Raw genomic sequence first — 13,539 nt, 5'->3', positions numbered from 1 at the left:
GGGGGCGGAGGGCCCCCACACCGCTGAAAAAGCTGACCCGAGTCACAATATGGTGTTGATGGACGCGAGGCGACGCGCCTTGTAAAACTGTCGGGGTTTTGTCCACCTTTGAAAAGGAGAAGAGTTGGTGGGGTGTGGAGCCCGGGCGCGTGCACACGCTCAGTGTTGGGGCCCTGGCGCGCGCACACGCTCAGTGTGGGGGCCCAGGCGCGTGCACACGCTCAGTGTGGGGCCCAGGCGCGCACACGCTCAGTGTGGGGCCCAGGCGCGCACACGCTCAGTGTTGGGGGCCCAGGCGCGTGCACACACTCAGTGTGGGGGCCTGGCACGCACACACGCTCAGTGTGGGGCCCAGGCACGCACACGCTCAGTGTGGGGGCGGCCCAGGCGCGCACACGCTCAGTGAGGGGCCCAGACGCGCACACGCTCGCTCCAACACACACCTACACGTCCCCGTGTGCACCTGAGCCCACCACTAGTCACAATGTACAGAGATCCACACGCACGCATAGTTACTGGTGTGTACATACACACGTGAACTCTGGAATATGCATATACGCACAACCACACACACACACACACACACACACACACACACACACACACACACACACACACACACACACACACACACACACACACTCACACTCGAGCATACACACACTCGAGCATACACACACGCACGCATACTCGAACCCACGCGTACATGCATACAATCATGCAGGTACACGCACTATAAGGCCAGGCAGTAAGGATAACACCCTCGATTTTAAAATTAAATATGACGAATAACGAAAAATTCGGGGTTTTAGAGCATTAGACGACCGACAGTTGAAAGGCAGGGTCTAAGAACTGAAGCTTGATCCTGCATACTAATGCAGGTAAGGAATATCACAGAGCAGTACTCTTAGAAAGACGTATCACAGACGTTACCCGCGAGAAAATGGGATTAAGAGTTCATCTACACTACACTATGTGTGGCGGAGCACGAGAGTAGAAGGCTCTCTCCCCACCCTCCGGCTTACACTGCCGGCTTGGTAAAGAAATAAAATATAACAGCACCATGACGTGGGTGGATGACATGGAAACTTAACATTACAAGATGAATAATAGTCCTGGTTTACTTGTCATCAATGTTAAGCTATTAGGAAAGTTGTTTAATACACGTCTCGTTACCCGCCTTGAATACTGCAGTGTTTGTTGACAGTCATTTGGGCCCCGTCCTCCCCCCAGGACGGGGTTGGGGCTCAGTCCTCCCCCAGGACGGAGCCGGGGCCCAGTCCTTCCCCCAGGGCGAGGTCGGGGCCCAGTCGTTCCCCCAGGACGGGGCTGGGGCCCAATCCTTTCCCCAGGACGGGGCCGGGGCCCAGTCCTTCCCCCAGGACGGGGCCGGGGCCCAATCCTTTCCCCATGACGGGGCCGGGGCCCAGTCCTTCCCCCAGGACGGGGCCGGGGCCCAATCCTTTCCCCATGACGGGGCCGGGGCCCAGTCCTTCCCCCAGGACGGGGCTGGGGCCCAGTCCTCCCCCAGGACGGGGCCCATGTCACACACACTCTCACATGACCTACTCTTCAACCCGTCGTCTTCCTCTTCTTCCACTACCTCCTCTACATAACCTTTCTTCTCTACACTTACCTTCTGTATATACTAAAGAGAAAGTATAGTAGCTAGAGAAGATAAATAGTTGAACTTGTCGAGACTGTTAATTGAACCAGAAATTAAAGTGTTCTTTTCTCATCCTTGAAAGAAGTTTTGCTGTTTGTGAATGTTTTACCATTTCCATTTGTAAACCCGAAGCAACCTTCCTCCTGGTAGGCTGATCACCTGTTCCTTGGTCACGTGACAACGTACCATCACCTGATGGGTACTTAAGGCGCCAGAGACACTGTCATCGTTGACATTTCCAGAGATGGTATCATGCTCCTGGCCCAATTCCGGCGGTCTCTGTACATCTCTCTACATAGCCCCCAAGGGTTACATAGCCCCCAAGAGCTACATAGCCCCCCAAGGGCTACATATCCCCCAAGGGCTACATATCCCCCAAGGGCTACATCGCCCCACAAGGGCTGCATAGCCCCTAGGACTATACAGCACCTTATACCAAACCTTCGAAACCTCGCTGTTAACTTGTCCCCCACAATGAGTGTTTAAAGTCAGCCATCACAAGCACGCGTGTTGTAGTATGTGTCTTGATGAATATGTGTCATGAGACCCCTCCTCCCCCACCACTCTTGTCAATGGGATCTCACTAGGATGCTTTACACACCGGGCGTGAGAACTTGGCGGCGTTCTGTTGACATAACCCACGTGTCACTCGAGAGATATTTGTCGCGGGTGTGAGCGCGGACGCGGGGTTAGGGGGCGGCAGCGGGGCGTGTAGAGGGATGCTGGTGGCGGCCGTGTTGAACACTTCAGTATCGGCTCCCCGCCACCCGACAAGGAGGTGGCGTCACCGCCCAGGTGTGAGCATCTTGGTTAATGTATTTATGTTCTTTAGTGGCCTCAAGGTTCCCCTTCACCTGGGAGTGACCCCCCACCTACCTGAAGGTCGTTCTTCACCTGGGAGTGACCCCCCCACCTACCTGAAGGTCGTTCTTCACCTGGGAGTGACCCCCCCACCTACCTGAAGGTCGTTCTTCACCTGGGAGTGACCCCCCACCTACCTGAAGGTCGTTCTTCACCTGGGAGTGACCCCCCACCTACCTGAAGGTCGTTCTTTGGCGAGAAACGATGGGCAGAGTTTCTTTCACCATATGTCCCTGTTACCTTAGCAGTAAATAGGTACATGGGAGTTAGTCAGCTGTCACGGGCTGCTTCCTGGTGTGTGTGTGTGTGGTTTGGAAAACACAAGTAGTAGTTGAAACAGTTGATTGACAGTTGGGAGGCGGGCCGAAAGAGCAGAGCTCAACCCCTGCAAGCACAACTAGGTGAATACTTACCCCACCTCTGAGAATTTGTAGGTACACACCAGGGTTAGGTGTGTACCCCCTTCTCCCCCCCTCCCCCCTCCTCTCTCTCTCTCTCTCTCTCTCTCTCTCTCTCTCTCTCTCTCTCTCTCTCTCTCTCTCTCTCTCTCTCTCTCTCTCCATCTCCTTCCCTCCCTCCTCCTGCTCCTCCCACCCCCCACCCCCGCACACATACAAACACACAAGTTACAAGTAACACACACACAAATGTAAGCACCTCAGGGAGAGACACATGACCACCTCCCACCCTACCACTTTACCACTCCCTCACTCCCCCCTCCTTTCCCCCTACACTTGGACAGGCCACCATAGATCAATCACCCACTACACATAGGCACGCGCACACACACACACACACACATATACACACACACACACACACACACACACACACACACACACACACACACACACACACACACACACACACACACAGGGACAAGGGAGAATGGAGGGTAATTCCTGTGAATGGCTCACCAAGGTATTAGAAGACTTTAACAATGAAAGACAATGAAACTATCGATAGATGAAAGACGATCGCAATGAAAGACCTAATACAGAGCCTTGATAGTGAGCTGGCGGAAGCTAAGGAAGAGATAAGGGAAAATCCGAATTCAAAGCAGCATGAGGGCAAGGAACCCTCTGGAAACAGGAGATGAAGCGGAAGGAGGTCTCGTGCGAGGGTGATCCTCGTTTGCAGAAATGGTGCGAGATAACCCAAGTGCCAAGGCTGCTATAGGGGAAGCAGCTACGAAAACGGCTACATCCCAGGTAGCTGCAATGTGTACGGCTCAAATGCTGGAAAGAAAAAGAGCCATCATAGTTGTAAGGGTACAGGAACCGGAGGGCTCCAACCAGGAGGAGTGGAAGAGGAATGACCGCACAATGGTGACAAAGTTCGTGGAGGACCTGGATATGGCAGAGGTAAATGGAAGCATAGAGAAGGTTTTCAGGCTGGGATCCTATGAGAAAGAAAGGAAAAGACTGATAAAAAATAGTGCTTACAAACGAGGCAACGAAAGAGGCAATCCTGTCGAGAAAGAGGAGGTTTATGAGAGGAGGGGGATACAGGGACGTTTTTCTGCAGAGGGACATGGCGAAGGAAGAGAGAAGGAGGGCTGCAGAAGCAAGGTGGAGACGAAAGAGGAGGGAAGGGAAAGGTGGAGCCACAGGACTTAGTGCAGTATCTAAAGTCACCTCGGAGGGGAGTGGAAATCCCCTCACCAGCAGGCCAGCATCCCCAGGGAGGAATATAACAGAAACCTCTCACCATCCCACCGCACAATCACTCCCCCCCCCCTCCCAATCACCCGCCCCTACCCAACCAGTAGAGACCCTCCCCAGACCGTGCTCCCCCCTACTCCCCAGTCCCAGACCCCTCATGTTCCCCTCTATGCCCTCCTTCTCTCCCACCTCCTTCCCCCACCACAGGCCCTCCCAATTCCCACACCCCGCTTATGCCCTCCCCTGTTTTGCTTATGCCCTCCCCTATTTCTCCAGCTTATGCCCTCCCCTGTACCCCCGTTCCCGAACTCTCCTTCCTTCCACACCCCCCCTCCCACCCCCCCCCCCGCCCCAGGCTTCCCTTCCCTCCCTGACCCCTGTCCTCCCGGCCTCCCTACCCGAAACTCCCCGTAATTCTCCAACCAATGACCTCCCTTCCCCCTTCCACATGCCCTTCCTGCTCCCTCATCCCAAACCCAAGTTGACTCCTAACCCCAGTCCCTCTCAGCTACTCCACGCCAGACCCTCCTAGCTTCCCCATTTTGGATCCTTTCAGCCCACCCTCACCCCAGATCTCTCAGCTCCTCTTCCCCAGACCCTCCCGCCCTGGACACCCCACGTCCCCCTACAACAGTCGAATCAACAGAAACTGAGAATGGAAAGAAGAGAATCAGTTTCAAGGTAATGTATTCGAACATAGATGGGATGACAAGCAAGGCAAGTGAATTTGCCTTGAAGTGAGGCTACAAAAAGACTTAAATAAACTGAATGAATGGTACAACAAATGGCTACTAAAGTTCAACCCAAGCAAATGTAAGGTAATGAAACTAGGCGGAGGAAATAGGAGGCCAGACACTGGATACTGAATGGGAAATAAAGTCCTTCACGAAACGGACAAGGAGAAAGATCTAGGAGTTGATATCACACCAAACCTGTCTCCTGAAGCCCACATCAAAAGAATGACATCAGCGGCGTATGCGAGGCTGGCTAACATCAGAACTGCCTTCAGAAACCTGTGTAAGGAATCCTTGAGAACCTTGTATACCACGTATGTAAGACCAATCCTGGAGTATGCGGCCCCAGCATGGAGCCCGTACCTTGTCAAGCACAAGACGAAGCTGGAAAAAGTTCAGAGGTATGCCACTAGGCTAGTCCCAGAACTAAGAAGCATGAGTTACGAGCAAAGGCAGAATGAACTACACCTCACGTCGCTGGAAGACAGAAGAGCTCGGGGAAACATGATCACTGCATACAAAATTCTGAGGGGAATAGACAGGGTAGACAAGGATGGATTATTTAACACGGATGGCACAAGCACAAGAGGACACAGGTGGAAGCTGAGTGCCCAAATGAGCCACAGAGATATTAAAAAGAACGTTTTCAGTGTCAGAGTAGTTAGTAAATGGAATGCATTAGGAAGTGATGTGGTGGAGGCTGACTCCATACACAGTTTCAAATGTTGAGCCCAGTAGGCTCGGGAACCTGTACACCAGTCGATTGACTCTTGAGAGGCGGGACCAGAGAGCCAGAACTGAACCCCCGCGAGCACATCTAGGTGAGACCCTTCAGTCTATTCCTCAAACTTACTGAGTTTATAATGACTCGTTTCCACTGGAGGACATGGCCTGGTCCAGCCCGTGCTGCTGGTGAGACACAGTGCTCTGTAATGGTGAGATACAGTGTCCTGTACTGGTGCACAGTTATTGCTTAAGACAACACACTGGTGTGGTGCTCTGTAATGTTCTCCTCCTCCCCCACACTCTCAGACTGTTGCTGTCTCACTATGTACACACACACCTTCACAACGACAACAACAACAACACATACACACACACACACACACGCACACACACACACTCTAGTATATCCACGCGAAATACACACATATACAAATAATCTTTATCATTTATTACCAACAATTTTCCAGAGACATTTTTTTCTCAGCCTGCCACCGTGCCAGAGGTGGCTGGTGTCCCTGTCACTCACCAGTTCACCGGCCTACAAGAAGCTGTCACTCTATCGACCAGTCCAAGTGGTTGGGGGCGGGCTTCACACCTAACCCAGCTCACTAATGCACCAAAAACTGTCCCCCGACGCCTGAGAAACACCGTGAACCCAAGGGTCTCCTGTTATGACGGTGTGTGACACTGAACAGTGAAGCTGAACAAAAGTCTTCGTTCACTAATATTATTCGTCGAAAGCCAACTGTTTCCGACAATTTGTACCTTGTTAACGAATGTAAACATTAGCGAAAATTTTACTGTGTAGTTGATTTACAGAGAGAGAGAGAGAGAGAGAGAGAGAGAGAGAGAGAGAGAGAGACTTGTGTCAGTCTAACGATAGTAATGTAATTAACTTCGTATTTGGGCATTGCGGGTGTTAGATCTGGCAGCTAGGTCTACCCTCCCCCCCTAACCATCCCACTGCCCTCGTCCTTGTTGTCCTCGTCGAGAGTGGGGAGGATGGGGGGTCGAACGTGGGGTGGTGGTGGTGGTGTGGATCACGAGGAACCACTAAGCCAATCCTACGACCGTGGAGGAGCGGCCAAGCCTGCCGACCAGTTGCCTGGTGTCCGCTCGACTCCTCCCCACTATCTCAAGGTTACACAAACAGTACCAGGAGACGTAATATTAAAAATAGTAGACAGTAGCAGTAGTAGTAGCAAGAGCAGTAGCAGTGGTACTGTTAATAGTACTGGTAATGGCAGCACCATAACATATACAATTAGTTATATCCACCCAGACGTCATGGGTGACTCTTAGCGTGTGACTGTCACGAGGCTGTGACTGTGGGGTTTTCACTGCTCGTAGATGGACTACATCCCAGATGAACTGGATTTATATGACAGGGACATTAAGAATATATAGAGAAAGAAATAGACCTCCAGCAACGTGGACTGAATAATAGAGACTTCCTCGCCCCTTCCCAGGTGGACCATCCATCCACGATGGATTGATAAGAGATTCAGTAGTCTCTTAACTTAAGTAATATTATATATATATATATATATATATATATATATATATATATATATATATATATATATATAATAATATATATATATAACTGAAAACTCCACACCCCAGAAGGATTCGAACCCAGACAGCCAGGAGCACTATGCACATGGCGTACCTGGTTCCTTAACCATTCGACCATCGTGACTGCTCAAAAGACATTGGTATCCGAGGCTATTTTCCCAACATCCCGACAGCACTTGGTGGTAAGCTTGGGCATAGATATTTCATCGAATCACCTCACTTTTGTGGGGCCACGTGAGCAACACAAATGCGAACAAGCATTGGTAGCTCGGCTACCAATGTCTTTTGAACAGTCACGGTGGTCGAGTGGTTAAGAAACCAGGTACGCCATGTGTAATTACATATCAAAATATATTTCTTTAATAGTATTTCTTCTTTTAAAACGTTTGATTTGTGTTTGTCTTCTGGACATAACATTTGAACATCCAGAAGACGTTTGAATGTCTTTTGAACGTCCAGAAGACGTTTGAATGTCTTTTGAACGTCCAGAAGATGTTTGAATGTCTTTTGAACGTCCAGAAGACGTTTGTCTTCTGGACCTGGATTCTCAGGTATTTAGAATCATATTTTAGTGGGATAATCCAACATGAACCAAAACAACATCTTAGATGAGCAAGGTTATGAAGGTGTCTTGGATGATAACCTGATATCATTATGTAGCCAGGTGTATTGATGGCGCCAACACCTGCCTTGTATCACTGACATCCTGAAGCTCAAGGGGTGAGGTGTGTGTATTCACCTAGTTGTACTCACCTAGTTATGCCTGCGGGGGGTTGAGCTTTGGCTCTTTGGTCCCGCCTCTCAACCGGCAATTAACAGGTGTACAGGTTCTTGAGGCTACTGGGTTCTATCATATCTATATTTGAAACTGTGTATGAAGTCAGCCTCCACCACATCACTGCTTAATTCATTCCATTTGTTAACTACTCTGACACTGAAAAAATCTTTCTAATGTCTTTGTGGTTTATTTGGGTACTAAGTTTCCACCTGTGTCCCCTTGTTCGTGTTCCACTCGTGCTGAAGAGTTTGCCTTTGTCCCACCCTGTCAATTCCTCTGAGAATTTTGTAGGTGGTTATCATGTCTTCCCTTACTCTTCTGTTTTCCAGGGACGTGAGGGTCAGCTTCCTTAGCCTTTCCTCGTAGCTCATACCTCTCAGTTCCGAGACTAGTCTGGTGGCTTACCTCTGAATCTTCTCTAACTGTATCTTGTGTGTGTGTGTGTGTGTGTGTGTGTGTGTGTGTGTGTGTGTGTGTGTGTGTGTGTGTATGTGTGTGTGTGTGTATGTGTGTGTGTGTGTATGTGTGTGTGTGTGTGTGTGTGTGTGTGTGTGTGTGTGTGTGTGTGTGTGTGTGTGTGTGTGTGTGTGTGTGTGTGTGTGTGTGTGTGTGTTCCCGTTATATTGATCTTGCCCTCACCATGGGCCAGCATGTGTTCAGCTGGCCACACGAGGCTGCTGGTACACGCACCATAACCCGCTCACCATCAAGTGCTGACCCCACATGCGCCAGGAACACAGCGCCGCACTAAGCACCGTCAAGCTGCTACAGGAGCAACCTATGTACGCCAGCACTTCAAAAATGCATTAGCTTCTAAGAAAAATAATGTTTGTTTATACTATTAGCGGGAGTGACCTGATAACTTTATCTTATCTTAGATGAGCTTAACCGCTTCTCCTTAACATGTGCTTCAGTGATCTGAGTCACGTGAGTGGAAAGCTCATGCTTAACTCACTGCTGGTCCTCAGAACAGTGATCACACTCGACTCACTGCCAGTGCCTTTACACAGTGCCATGGCCACCAGAATCATAAGGGGAGCCGGACACGGGGCGCTGAATTACAGCCGCTTCGTGTACACTAGACAGCACTTAAACCATTAAAGATGGGCAGCGTTTCTGGAGTTACAAGAGCAAGACGACACCAACATGTGCAGCCAGAGAAGGCTGGCTGGACCCTGTATTTATACCCCACAACAATTGTCTTTAATACTGTTACATAAATACTTGAATCTATGTGTGTGTGTGGGGGGGGGGCTTTCCCTCCATGTTGAGACCTGATTGGTTTAACCAGTAGTCCCAGCTGTATCTTATACATTAATGTAGTCCAAACTGTATCCTACATATTATCGGAGATTTAGCTGTACCCTACACGTTACTGTACATAGGTATGCCTATGTGCAGTAACCACGTCAGTAAGGTAAGGCCATGAGAGTAAGGTAGAGCCAGGTAGGAGTTATATCAGTAAGGTAGAGCCAGGTAGGAGCCATATCAGTAAGGTAAAGCCAGGTAGGAGCCATATCAGTAAGGTAGAGCCAGGTAGAAGCCATATCAGTAAGGTAGAGCCAGATAGAAGCCATATCAGTAAGGTATTTAAGAGAGGAAAATCTCTGAATATTCAGTTAGACGGTGAGCGGCAGAGAGCGACTAGTATTCCGGGAACTTGAGTTGACTAATCAAAGGAGACTAAGGAGAGAAAAACCAATCGCAGAGTCGAGTGCTGGAAATGTTTATTTTGTGGGTAGTTCATTACTGGTGCGCGTAGGTGCCTTGGGGATGTGCCTTGTTCCTTCACTTGGTGGTGTGCGTGGAGGAGGAGGTGCCAAGATACGGGATGTCCAGTGTCACATATATTGTAAGATGCTTCACGTGTGTCGGATGTCGTCTGAGTGCTCGAGGAGTGATGGAGACAATTAGCACCGTGATGCTGCAGTGGGCCAGCAGCCACGCCCACACCTTCTGGCGAGGCAAGGACACGCTTCACTTCTGTGTGTGCATCATCTGTTTTGTTTTCATGAACACGTTCGGGTACAATCTGCATTTGTGCAGCTGAACTAGACTATCTGAAGGGGAGTACTGTGTGTGTGTGCAGCTACCCTAGACTATATGAAGGGGAGTACAGTGTGTGAGTTCAGCTGCCCTAGACTATATGAAGGGGAGTACAGAGTGTGTCAAAAGGTTAGCTACATGATGCAAAAAATCCCCATCACACAGGATGGTTAGTCATACAGAAGCATGTGATAAGTAGTCTGCACTGACAGACTCTAGGTGCATTATGGGGATATCAACATCAACACAAGATTGAATGAGGCAGCAGTGGTGCTAAAAGTCTAGAACAATTTTGGGTGCAATATGAGGATATCCTCAAGAACACGTGAGTGAATAAAGTAATTACAAAGCTCCAGGTACCTCATGCCAACTGGTCTGAAAGGTCATGAACGGGCGCCGTATGTTCAGATGAAGTCTAAGGACGCCACTCACCGAGTTTCAGTATGAGAGACCACCTGCTGTTTTTGTTCTATAATTTTGCAGCCTAAGTTAGCGTCAAGATGAAACATCTTGAAGACTCACATTCTAGTGGACTGAGTGAGCCTTTACAACGCAGGACTTGTGAGTGAACTGACGATGCTAACGTTGTGTGTGTGTGTGTGTGTGTGTGTGTGTGTGTGTGTGTGTGTGTGTGTGTGAGGAGTGGCACTGCACCACGTAACTTCAGGAAGCTGGTAAAGGTATCAAACAAAGTATTAAGTGTTTAAACTTTGGGTTCTACAGAATGTATTGTATATATGTGTGGTGTGGGTGTAGCACTTGTGTGGGGGAGTGTGTGGTGTGGGTGTAGCACTTGTGTGGGGGAGTGTGTGGTGTGGGTGTAGCACTTGTGTGGGGGTGTGTGTGGTGTGGGTGTAGCACTTGTGTGGGGAAGTGTGTGGTGTGGGTGTAGCACTTGTGTGGGGAAGTGTGTGGTGTGGGTGTAGCACTTGTGTGGGGGAGTGTGTGGTGTGGGTGTAGCACTTGTGTGGGGGAGTGTGTGGTGTGGGTGTAGCACTTGTGTGGGGGTGTGTGTGGTGTGGGTGTAGCACTTGTGTGGGGAAGTGTGTGGTGTGGGTGTAGCACTTGTGTGGGGAAGTGTGTGGTGTGGGTGTAGCACTTGTGTGGGGAAGTGTGTGGTGTGGGTGTAGCACTTGTGTGGGGGAGTGTGTGGTGTGGGTGTAGCACTTGTGTGGGGAAGTATGTGGTGTGGGTGTAGCACTTGTGTGGGGGTGTGTGTGGTGTGGGTGTAGCACTTGTGTGGGGGAGTGTGTGGTGTGGGTGTAGCACTTGTGTGGGGTGTGTGTGGTGTGGGTGTAGCACTTGTGTGGGGGTGTGTGTGGTGTGGGTGTAGCACTTGTGTGGGGAAGTGTGTGGTGTGGGTGAAACACTTGTGTGGGGGAGTGTGTGGTGTGGGTGTAGCACTTGTGTGGGGTGTGTGTGGTGTGGGTGTAGCACTTGTGTGGGGGAGTGTGTGGTGTGGGTGTAGCACTTGTGTGGGGTGTGTGTGGTGTGGGTGTAGCACTTGTGTGGGGGAGTGTGTGGTGTGGGTGTAGCACTTGTGTGGGGTGTGTGTGGTGTGGGTGTAGCACTTGTGTGGGGTGTGTGTGGTGTGGGTGTAGCACTTGTGTGGGGGAGTGTGTGGTGTGGGTGTAGCACTTGTGTGGGGGAGTGTGTGGTGTGGGTGTAGCACTTGTGTGGGGGAGTGTGTGGTGTGGGTGTAGCACTTGTGTGGGGGAGTGTGTGGTGTGGGTGTAGCACTTGTGTGGGGGAGTGTGTGGTGTGGGTGTAGCACTTGTGTGGGGGAGTGTGTGGTGTGGGTGTAGCACTTGTGTGGGGTGTGTGTGGTGTGGGTGTAGCACTTGTGTGGGGTGTGTGTGGTGTGGGTGTAGCACTTGTGTGGGGGAGTGTGTGGTGTGCGTGTAGCACTTGTGTGGGGGTGTGTGTGGTGTGGGTGTAGCACTTGTGTGGGGGAGTGTGTGGTGTGGGTGTAGCACTTGTGTGGGGGTGTGTGTGGTGTGGGTGAAGCACTTGTGTGGGGGTGTGTGTGGTGTGGGTGTAGCACTTGTGTGGGGTGTGTGTGGTGTGGGTGTAGCACTTGTGTGGGGTGTGTGTGGTGTGAGTGTAGCACTTGTGTGGGGTGTGTGTGGTGTGGGTGTAGCACTTGTGTGGGGTGTGTGTGGTGTGGGTGTAGCACTTGTGTGGGGTGTGTGTGGTGTGGGTGTAGCACTTGTGTGGGGAGTGTGTGGTGTGGGTGTAGCACTTGTGTGGGGGAGTGTGTGGTGTGGGTGTAGCACTTGTGTGGTGTGGGTGTAGCACTTGTGTGGGGGTGTGTGTGGTGTGGGTGTAGCACTTGTGTGTGGTGTGTGTGGTGTGGGTGTAGCACTTGTGTGGGGGAGTGTGTGGTGTGGGTGTAGCACTTGTGTGGGGGTGTGTGTGGTGTGGGTGTAGCACTTGTGTGGGGGAGTGTGTGGTGTGGGTGTAGCACTTGTGTGGTGTGGGTGTAGCACTTGTGTGGGGGTGTGTGTGGTGTGGGTGTAGCACTTGTGTGGGGTGTGTGTGGTGTGGGTGTAGCACTTGTGTGGGGGAGTGTGTGGTGTGGGTGTAGCACTTGTGTGGGGGTGTGTGTGGTGTGGGTGTAGCACTTGTGTGGGGGAGTGTGTGGTGTGGGTGTAGCACTTGTGTGGGGGTGTGTGTGGTGTGGGTGTAGCACTTGTGTGGGGGAGTGTGTGGTGTGGGTGTAGCACTTGTGTGGGGGTGTGTGTGGTGTGGGTGTAGCACTTGTGTGGGGGAGTGTGTGGTGTGGGTGTAGCACTTGTGTGGGGGTGTGTGTGAGTAGTAGGGTGTGCGACGCACAGGGGATTTTTTTTTTCTGGGAGAAAAATCCCCTGTGCGCCCCAAGGGTTTCAGGTAAATTTAGAAAATCCCCTGTGCGCCCCAAGGGTTTCAGGTAAATTTAGAAATTCGTGTTTGTGAGCCAGGGTTTTTCAGGCGAATTTGGGCAGTCACAGATTTTAGAAGTATGGATTTCTTATGAGAAAAATAATTTCCGAGACTTAGAAGTTTGTTAAAGCCTTATGGGAGAAATTCAAATAACGTGTGTAGCACTTTAGGGCTTCCAGGAGAACTCTACGGACATGTTTTACCTGTTTTCAACTTACAAATATCGTCTATGTAAGCCTTAGTTATTCATATAAATTTAGAAAATCACCTGTGTAAGTCAGGGTTTTCAAGTCTCGTACATCACACCCCCCTCCCTCCCCCCCTTGCCTCGCAATCTGTCGCATCACCTTTATTTACTTTGCGCCCAGCCAGTCAGTCGGCTCTTAATCTTATCTTATCTTATCCGTAATATCTGGACCGTCCCTCCTCTCTCTCTCTCCCTCCTCTCTCTCTCTCCTCTTCATATTATTCCCTCTTCCTATTTTCTGACATACTAATATTTTATTCCTTTTTTCATTAACCAGTCAGTTTTATACAAATCAACCGAAGCATCTCAATGTAACC

General features: G+C 50.5%; 1 protein-coding gene across 1 annotated transcript in view; it reads left to right on the top strand.

The window, feature by feature from the left end:
• Positions 1-13,539, top strand: part of LOC123748023 (probable G-protein coupled receptor No9) — a 249,111-nt gene that overhangs the window by 5,019 nt on the left and 230,553 nt on the right. The window lies entirely within an intron of this gene.

Source organism: Procambarus clarkii, chromosome 5 (assembly GCF_040958095.1).
Source record: "Procambarus clarkii isolate CNS0578487 chromosome 5, FALCON_Pclarkii_2.0, whole genome shotgun sequence".
NCBI lineage: Eukaryota > Metazoa > Arthropoda > Malacostraca > Decapoda > Cambaridae > Procambarus > Procambarus clarkii.
Note: the sequence above shows the minus strand (reverse complement) of the source record. Positions and strands in the feature narration are given on the sequence as shown.